The sequence below is a fragment of the Hemiscyllium ocellatum genome, chromosome 9, assembly GCF_020745735.1.
Source record: "Hemiscyllium ocellatum isolate sHemOce1 chromosome 9, sHemOce1.pat.X.cur, whole genome shotgun sequence".
NCBI classification, from domain to species: domain Eukaryota; kingdom Metazoa; phylum Chordata; class Chondrichthyes; order Orectolobiformes; family Hemiscylliidae; genus Hemiscyllium; species Hemiscyllium ocellatum.
Genome location: NC_083409.1, coordinates 114134100 through 114143196, shown reverse-complemented (window position 1 = coordinate 114143196; position 9097 = coordinate 114134100).

The window sequence follows — 9097 nt, the reverse complement described above, 5'->3', positions numbered from 1 at the left end:
TTAATATTGTAGAATTCTTTAACAAGACCAGAGAGGTAATGTAACACTAATAAATTATTTTCTTTCCACATCAATGTCTGATACTTCATAAAAAACACATGTCAGCCAAGATTCCCTTCAAGCAATGTGCTGAAACATGTCACCCCTTGAAAATTATGTAAAAGACTATACAATATATATTAATATTGGGGGTTGGGGAGAGAAAATTATGGCTTTTACATGTAACAAAATCTTCACTGGGTGGTGAAAATGCTCGCTGTTTGACCTTGAACACAAACTTGCAATAAATGGCCAGAGGACAATTGCAAAGAATGAAAATCCAAACCATTAAACTATTTTGTTTAAATGAAAAGGTGGACATGGTAGAAACACAGAGATTTTCTTTAAAAAACATCATTAGCAATATCAGTTTTTAAAAATCAAGATATGAATACAATAAGCACATACTTTTATATTCCTTATGGGGCTCTGGACACTGCTGCCTGGTCCAGTATTTATCTCCCATCCCTAACTGCCCTGGAAAAATGAGCAGTCTTTTTTAACTGTTGTAATCCCTTTGGTAGAGGGGCACCCAAAGTCCAGTTAGAGAGGGAGCTCCAAATTAGGAGCTAGTAACAATGAAGGATTGACAATATATTTCCAAGTCAAAATGTGTATTCTTGTTCTTTTGAACATAAAGAACATACAAACTAGGAGCAGGAGTAGGCTGCCTGGTCCTTTGAGCTTGCTCTGCCATTCAATAAAATGGTGGCAGATCTCTTCGTGGACTCAGATCCACTTAACTGCGTGTTCACCGTATCCCTGTATTCCTTTATTGTTCAAAAAAAAATCTATCTTAGCTTGAGGACTTGTCTACTGAGGTAGTATGGGCTGAGATGAGAAACAGGAAAGGAGTTTTCTACAGACCTCCGAATAGTTCCAGAGATGTTGGGGAAAGGATAGCAAAGATTATTCTTGATGGGAGCGAGAGTGACTGAGTAGTTGTTATGGGGGACTTTAACTTTCCAAATATTGACTAGTAGTACTCTAGTTTGAGTATTTTAGTTTTTATCCACTGCAGGATGGTTTACTGACACAGTATGTAGACAGACCAACAAGGGGCGAGGCCACATTGGATTTGATACTGGGTAATGAACCCAGCTAGGTGTTAGATTTGGAGGTAGTTGAGCACTTGGGTAATGGTGGCCACAATTCGGTTATGTTTAATGGTGGGAAAGTTTAGGTATATACCACAGGTCAAGAGTTATAGCTGAGGGAAAGGCAATTATGTGCAGCATGGTGGCTCACAGCACCAGGGTGCCAGGTTCGATTCCAGCCTTGGGCGACTGTGTGTGGAGTTTGCGCATTCTCCCCGTGTCTGCATGGGTTTCTTGCGGGTGCTCTGGTTTCCTCCCACAGTCCAAAGATGATTTGGCCATGCTAAATTGCCCGTAGTGTTAGGTGCATTAGTCAGAGGGAATGGGTCTGGGTGGGTTACTCTTTGGAGGGTCGGTGTGGGCTGTTTGGGCCAAAGGACCTATTTCCACACTGTAGAGAATCTAATGTAAATCTAATCTAGGCTAATAATGCAATTAGGCAAGATTTCAGATTTGTGGGATTGGGAAGGAAATTGCAGGGGATGGGCACAATTGAAATGTGGAGTTTAAACGAGGAACTTGATAAATATGTACCTGTCAGTCAGGGAGGAAATTGTCGAGTGAGGGAGCTATGAAAAGTTGAATCTCTACCAGTGCACTTGAAGACGGATACAAAATACCTATGCAATGCCTCGGCCATTTCGTCATATCTTGTAACTAAATACCCATTCTCATCCTCTAAAGGTCCAATGTTTACTTTAGACACTCTTTTTCATTTTATATATTTATAGAAATATTTGCTATCTGTCTTTATATTCTGTGTGAGTTTTTTCCTTACATTCTATCGTACTTTTCTTTATAGATCTTTGTGGCTTTCTGTTGACCTTTAAAGTTTTCCCAATCTTCTTTAGCTATTTCTCTCGCCATCTCTAAAAGTGGCAAGTGCACTGATGAGAATTTTGGAAAATTACTTGGACTCGGGCAGTCACAGCAGATTGGATGGTAGTTGTGAATTTGCAATGTGCAAATTACAAAGTTGGAGGAGCGGAGTGAGTTTTTGAGTGGATCTTGTACATGGTACACACTGCTAGTGAGTGACAGGTGATGGAGGGAGTGGATGAACAAAAGAGCAAAGAAAATTTACAGCCCAGGAATATGCCCTCCAAACCTGAGCAGATCCAAATCCACTGTCTAAACCCAGGGCCCAGTTCCAAAGCAAGTGTATCCCTCTACTCCCCACCGACTCATGCATCTGTCCAGACACATTTTAAATGAACCTACCGTGCCTGCCTCTACTACCTCTGCCGGCAACACGTTCCAAGCCCCTACCATTCTCTGTGTAAAGTACTTGCCGCGTGTATCCCCTTAAACTTTTTCGCCTCGCGCCTTGAAAACGTGACCTCTCGTTATTGAATCCTTCAGCGTGGGAAAAAGCTTATCTCTATCTACCCCGTCTATACCCATCATAATTTTGTAAATCTCAATCAGGTCTACAAAAAGGAAACCCTCAGTCTCCTTTTTTCTAATGAAAACAATCCTAACCACTCAACCTCTCTTCATAGCTAGCACCTTCCATACCAGGCAACATCCTCATAAATCTTCTCTGCACCCTCTCCAAAGTGTCCACATCCTTTTGGTAATGTGGTGACCAGAACTGTACACAGTATTCTAAATGCGGTTGAACCAACTTTGTGTACAATTTTAACATGATCTGCCAGCTCTTATACTCAATACCCCGTCCAATGAAGACAAGCAAAACATATGCCTTCTTGACCAATCTATCCACCTGTGCAGCAATTTTCAGGGAACAATGGACCTGCACTCCCAGATCTTCATCTCCAACTTTTCCCAAGGCTCTTCCGTTTATAATTCGCTCTAGATATAAATGGACTTTGCAAAATGCGTCACCTCACATTTGCCTGGATTGAACTCCATCTGCCATTTCTCCGCCCAACTCTCCAGTCTATCTATGTCCGCCTGTATTCTTTGACCGTCCCCTATGCTTTCTGCTTCTCCACCAATCTTCGTGTCATCTGCAAATTTGCTGATATACCAGCAGTGCCCTCTTCCAGATCATTTATGTATATCACAAACAGCAGTGATCCCTGTGGAACACCTGGTCACCATTCTCTATTTTGAGAAACTCCCTTCAACTACTACACTCTGTCTCCTGTTGTTCAACCAGTTCTTTATCCACCTAGCTACAACTCTGCACACCATGTGACTTCATTTTCACTATTCGTTTACCATGGGGAACCTTACCAAACACCTTACTAAAGTCCACATATATGACACCTTCCTTCATCTTATCAACTTGGTCACTTCCTCAACTCTATTAAGTTGGTAAGGCACGATCTTCCCTGCACAAAATTATGTTGCCTATCACTGATAAGCCCATTCTTTTCCAAATATAAATAGATTTTATCCCTCAGTACCTTCTCCAGCAACTTTCCCACCACTGGCATCAGGCTCACTGGTCTGTAGTTACTCAGAATATCTCTACTACCCTTGTACAGGGGGACAACATGAGCAACCCTCCAGTTCTCTGGCATCTCACCTATGTTTGAAGATGCCACGAAGATATCTGTCAGGGCCCCAGCTATTTCCCCTCTCACCTCCCTCAGCAACCTGGGATAGATCCCATCCGACCCTGGGGATTTGTCCACCTTAATAACCTCTAGCCTACCCAACATATCTTCCCTACTTATGTCAACGTGATCCAGAGTAATCAAACTTCTATCTCTAATCTCATTATTCATCATGTCCCTCTCCTCACTGAACATTGATGCAAAGTAACCATTCAGAATCTCGCCCTTTTTCTCAGGTTCGACACACAGCCTTCCTTCATTATCCTTTAGTGGACCAATTCTTTCTCTAGTTACCCACTTGCTTCTTAATTAAGAATAAAATGCTTTGGGATTCTCCTTAATTCTGCTCGCTAAAGTTATCTCATGACCCCTTTTAGCCTGCTTGATTCCTCATTGGATTGGTCCTACTCTTCCAATATTCCTCCAGGGCCAGTTCTGTTCTTAGCTGCCTAGACCTTATGTACGCTTCCCTTTTCCTCTTGGCTAGTCGTACGATTTCCCCTGTCATCCACAGTTCATGAATCTTGCCCTTCCTATCCTTTGCTTTCAAAGGGATATGCCTACCCTGCACTGCCTTTAATCTATCTTTGAAAGCCTCCCACATATCAAATGTGGACTTCCCATTCAAATAGCTGTGTCCAATTCACATTTCCCAGGTCCTGCCTAATTTTGATATCATTGGCCTTGGTCCAGTTTAGTACTGTTCCCTTAGGACCACTCTCATCTTTGTCTATGAGTATTCTAAAACTTACAGAATTGTGGTCACTGTTCCCAAAGAAATCCCCCACCGCAACTTCTACCACCAGGCCTGGGTCATTCGCCAACACCAAGTCCAATATGGCCCCTTCCCTCGTCAAACTATTGACATACTGTGGATGTGCCAATCGAGCAGTATGGTTTATCCTGGATGGTGTCAAGCTTCTTGAATGTTTACTTAGATTAGATTACTTAGATTCCCTACACTGTGTAAATAGGCCCTTCGGCCCAACAAGGCTACACCGACCCTCCGAAGAGCAACCCATCCAGACCCATTGCCCACATTACCCCTTCACCTGACAGTATGGGCAATTGAGCATGGCAAATTCACCTAACCTGCACATCTTTGGACTGTGGGAGGAAACCGGAGCACCCGGAGGAAACCCACGCAGACACGGGGAGAATGTGCAATCTCCACACAGTCAGTCGCCTGAGGCGGGAATTAAACCCAGGTCTCTGGCACTGTGAGGCAGCAGTGCTAATCACTGTGCCACCGTGCCACCACCACCCCACCCAACCCTGACGCCCACGTGTTGTTGGGGCTGCACCCATCCAGCATGTAGGGAGTATTCCATCACACTTCTGCATTCTGCCTTGTGAAGATAGTGGAGTCACTAGCCTGGGATTATTTAATTTGAAGTTGCAGTTGCTAGATAGCAACTGTGCAAAAGACCTGGTGTTTTGGACCTCATCAAGCCATTCATTAAAATACGTGTTTTTGATGCCAAATATTTAACCAACCAGAATTTCCTCAATAAGTCAGAAAGTATTTATGAACTGTAGCCACTGGTGTAATGTCGGAAAGGCAGATGCTAATCTGTGCACAGCGAGACCCATCACACAGCATCCTCATTCAAAACATCATTGGTATTGTATCAGTGGTCGAGAGATGAATAATAATGAGGTCACAGGGAAAAACTCCTGCTCTTTCTCCTGCAGTGGATCAAGCAATTCTGAGCACCTGATAGATGACCTGGAGTGTCAATTTAATATATCCATCTGAAAGCACAGAATCATCAGTACTGACCCTCTGATAGTGTGGCACTCCCTCAGTCCTGACCCTCTGACAGTGCGGCACTCTCTCAGTACTGACCCTCTGACAGTATGGCACACCCTCAGTCTTGACCCTCTGACAGTGCAGCACTCCCTCAGTACTGACCCTCTGACAGTGCGGCACTCCCTCAGTACTGACCCTTTGATCATGTGGCACTCCCTCAGCACTGACCCTTTGATCATGTGGCACTCCCTCAGCACTGACCCTTTGATCATGTGGCACTCCCTCAGCACTAACCCTTCGATCATGTGGCATTAGGGTGGTGATGGCCTAGTGGTATTATTGCTAGACTGTTTATCCAGATATCCTGAATTTTTTTTTCTCGAGTTCGAATCCTACCATGGCAGATGGTGGAATTTGAATTCAGTAAAAATCTAGAAAATAGTCTCATGATGACCAAGAATCCATTGTTAATTTTTGGAAAAAAAAACAACTGATTCACTAATGTCCTTGAGGGAAGGAAATTGCCATCCATACCTGGTCTGGCCTACATGTGACTCCAGAACCATAGCAATCTGGACGACTCATAATTGTCCTCTGGGCAATTAGGGATGGGTGTCAAATGCTGACCCAAACAGCCCACATCCAATGGGTGAATAAATTTTTTAAAACTCCCTCAGCACTGACCCTCCAACAGTGCGGCACTCCCTCAGTACTGACCATCCGACAGTGCGGCACTCCCTCAGCACTGACCCTCCGACAGTGCAGCACTCCCTCAGCACTGACCCTCCGACAGTGCAACACTCCCTCAGCACTGACCTTCCAACAGTGCAGCACTCCCTCAGTAATGACCATCCGACAGTGCGGCACTCCCTCAGCACTGACCCTCCGACAGTGCAACAACTCCCTCAGCACTGACCCTCTGACAGTGCGGCACTCCCTCAGTACTGCTCCACATTTCAATTGTGCCTATCCCCTGCAGTTTCCTTCCCTGTCCTGTGCATCCTAAATCTTGCCTAATCGCATCATGATTGCCTTTCCCCCAGCTATAACTCTTGCTCTGCGGTATATACCTATCCCTTTTATCGCTAAAGTAAACATTACTGACTTGTGGTCACTATCACCAAAGTGCTCACCTACCTCCAAATCTAACACCTGGCCGGGTTCATTACCCAGTACCAAATCCAATGTGGCCTCACCCCTTGTTGGCCTGTCTACATACTGTGTCAGGAAACCCTCCTGCACACACTGGACAACAACTGACCCATCTTAAGTACTCGAACTATAGTATTTCCAGACACTATTTGGAAAGTTAAAGGCCCCTATAACAACTACTCTGTTACTCTCGCTCCTATCCAGAATCATCTTTGCTATCCTTCCCTCTTCATCTCTGGAACTATTCAGAGATCGATAAAAAAACTCTCTGCAGAGTAACCTCTCCTTTCCTGTTTCTAATCTCAGCCCATACTACCTCAGTAGACAAGTCCTCAAACGTCCTTTCAGCCACCATACTACCTTCCTTGATTAACAATGCCATACCTCCCCCCTCTTTTATCATCTTACCTGTTCTTACTGAAACACCTAAACCCCGAAACTGCAACAACCATTCCTGTCCCTGCTCTGTCCATATCTCCGAAATGGCCACAACATTGAAATACAGAGGGATTTGGGTGCCCTTGTGCATTAAACAAAGAAGGTTGGTGTGCAGAAACAGCAAGTAATTAGGAAGCAAATATATAATTGTTTTATTCTGAGGGGAATTAAATGCAAGAGTTGGGAGGTTGTGTTTCATTTACACAGGGCGTTGGTGAGACTGTACCTGGAGTGCTGTGTACGGTATGCTTGTCATACTTACAAACTGATGCTTGGAAGCAGTTCAGTCTCATTTTACCAGACTAATATCTGGAATGCTGTGTGTTTAGAAGAGTCTGGGGTGATTTAAATGAAACATAAGATCCTGAGGGAACTTGGCTGTGTAGATGTGGAGAGATGTTTCCTTTTGTGGGAGAGTCTAGAACAAGGGATCCTTATTTAAAAATAAAGCAACACACATTTCAATTGGAGATGAGGAAACTTTTCTTTTCTCTCAGGAGGATGTTGACATATTACTTCAAAAGCCAGTGGATGCAGAATCTTTAAATATTTTTAAGGCAGAGATAGTTTCTTGATGAGCAACAGGATGGAAGATTATTGGGAATATGTAGGAATGAAGAGTTGCAGTTAAAATCAGATCAGCCATGATCTTATTGAAGGTGGAGCAGGTGTGAAGGTCCGAATGGCTTCCTCTTGTTCTTTATTCGTATGTTCATACACATCCTGTTCCCTCCATCACCGACGTTCAGTAGCAGCTGTGTGTACTATCTACACGATGCACTGTAGAAATTCACCAAAGATCCTCAGACAGCACCTTCCACACCCACGACCACTTCCATCTAGAAGGACATGGGCAACAGGTAGAGTCATAGAGTTATACAGCATGGAAACAGACCCTTCAGTACCAACTTGCTCATGCCGACCAGATATCCTAAACCAATCTAGTCCCATTTTCCAGCATTTGACCCATATCCCTCTAAATCCTTCCTATTCATGTACCCATCCAGATGCCTTTTAAATGCTGTAATTGTACCAGTTTCCACACTTCCTCAGGCAGCTCATTCCATACACACACTTTCCCCTCAGGTCCCTTTTAAATCTCTCCCCTCTCACTGTAAACCTATGACCTCTAGTTTGGATTCTCCTACCACAGATGAAAGACCTTGTCTATTTACCCCATCTATGCCCCTCCATAAGGTCACCCCCTCAGCCTCCAACACTCCAGGGAAAACAGCCCCAGCCTGTTCAGCCTCTCCCTATAGCTCAAATCCTCCAAATCTGGCAACATCCTTGTAAATCTTTTCTGAACATTTTCAAGTTTCACAACATCTTTCCAATAGCAGCGAGACCAGAATTGAACACGGTGTTCTAAAAGTGACCTAACTAATGTCCTGTACAGCTGCAAAAGGATGTCCTAGCTCTTATACTCAATGCAGTGACCAATGAACAATAAGGAACTATAAACCTGCACTTCTTTGTTCAGCAACACTCCCCAGGGACCTACCATTAACTGTATAAATCCTGGTCAAGTTTTGATTAGATTACTCACAGTGTGGAAACAGGCCCTTTGGCCCAACAAGTCTACACCATCCCACCGAAGCGCATCCCGCCCAGACCCATCCTACAATTTTACTCCTTCGCCTAATACCTCAGCACGGTTATTGCCCGTGCTAAAATACCTCGGGCAATTTAGCACGGCCAATTCACCTAATCTGCATGTTTTTGGATTGTGGGAGGAACTCCACACACAGAGTCACCTGAGGCAGGAATTGAACCCAGGTCTCTGGCACTGTGAGGCAGCAGTGCTAACCTCTGTTCCACCATACTGCTCACCATGCCTTAACAATATGCAGCATCTTACATTTATCTAAATTAAACACCACTAATTGATCTCCAAACACAGCAGATTCCTTCCCTCTGACTCCCCATCTCTTTGTGGGCTGTGACATTTTATTCTGCTATTGACCTCTTGTCTTTCACGTACAGTTCCTTCAGCCTATCCCATCATTTCAGGAGTTAAAGATTTGGCCTCTGATTCTGAAGCCTGAATTGTTGTTCAGTTCAGCTTAGTCAGGATTAAATAAATTGTA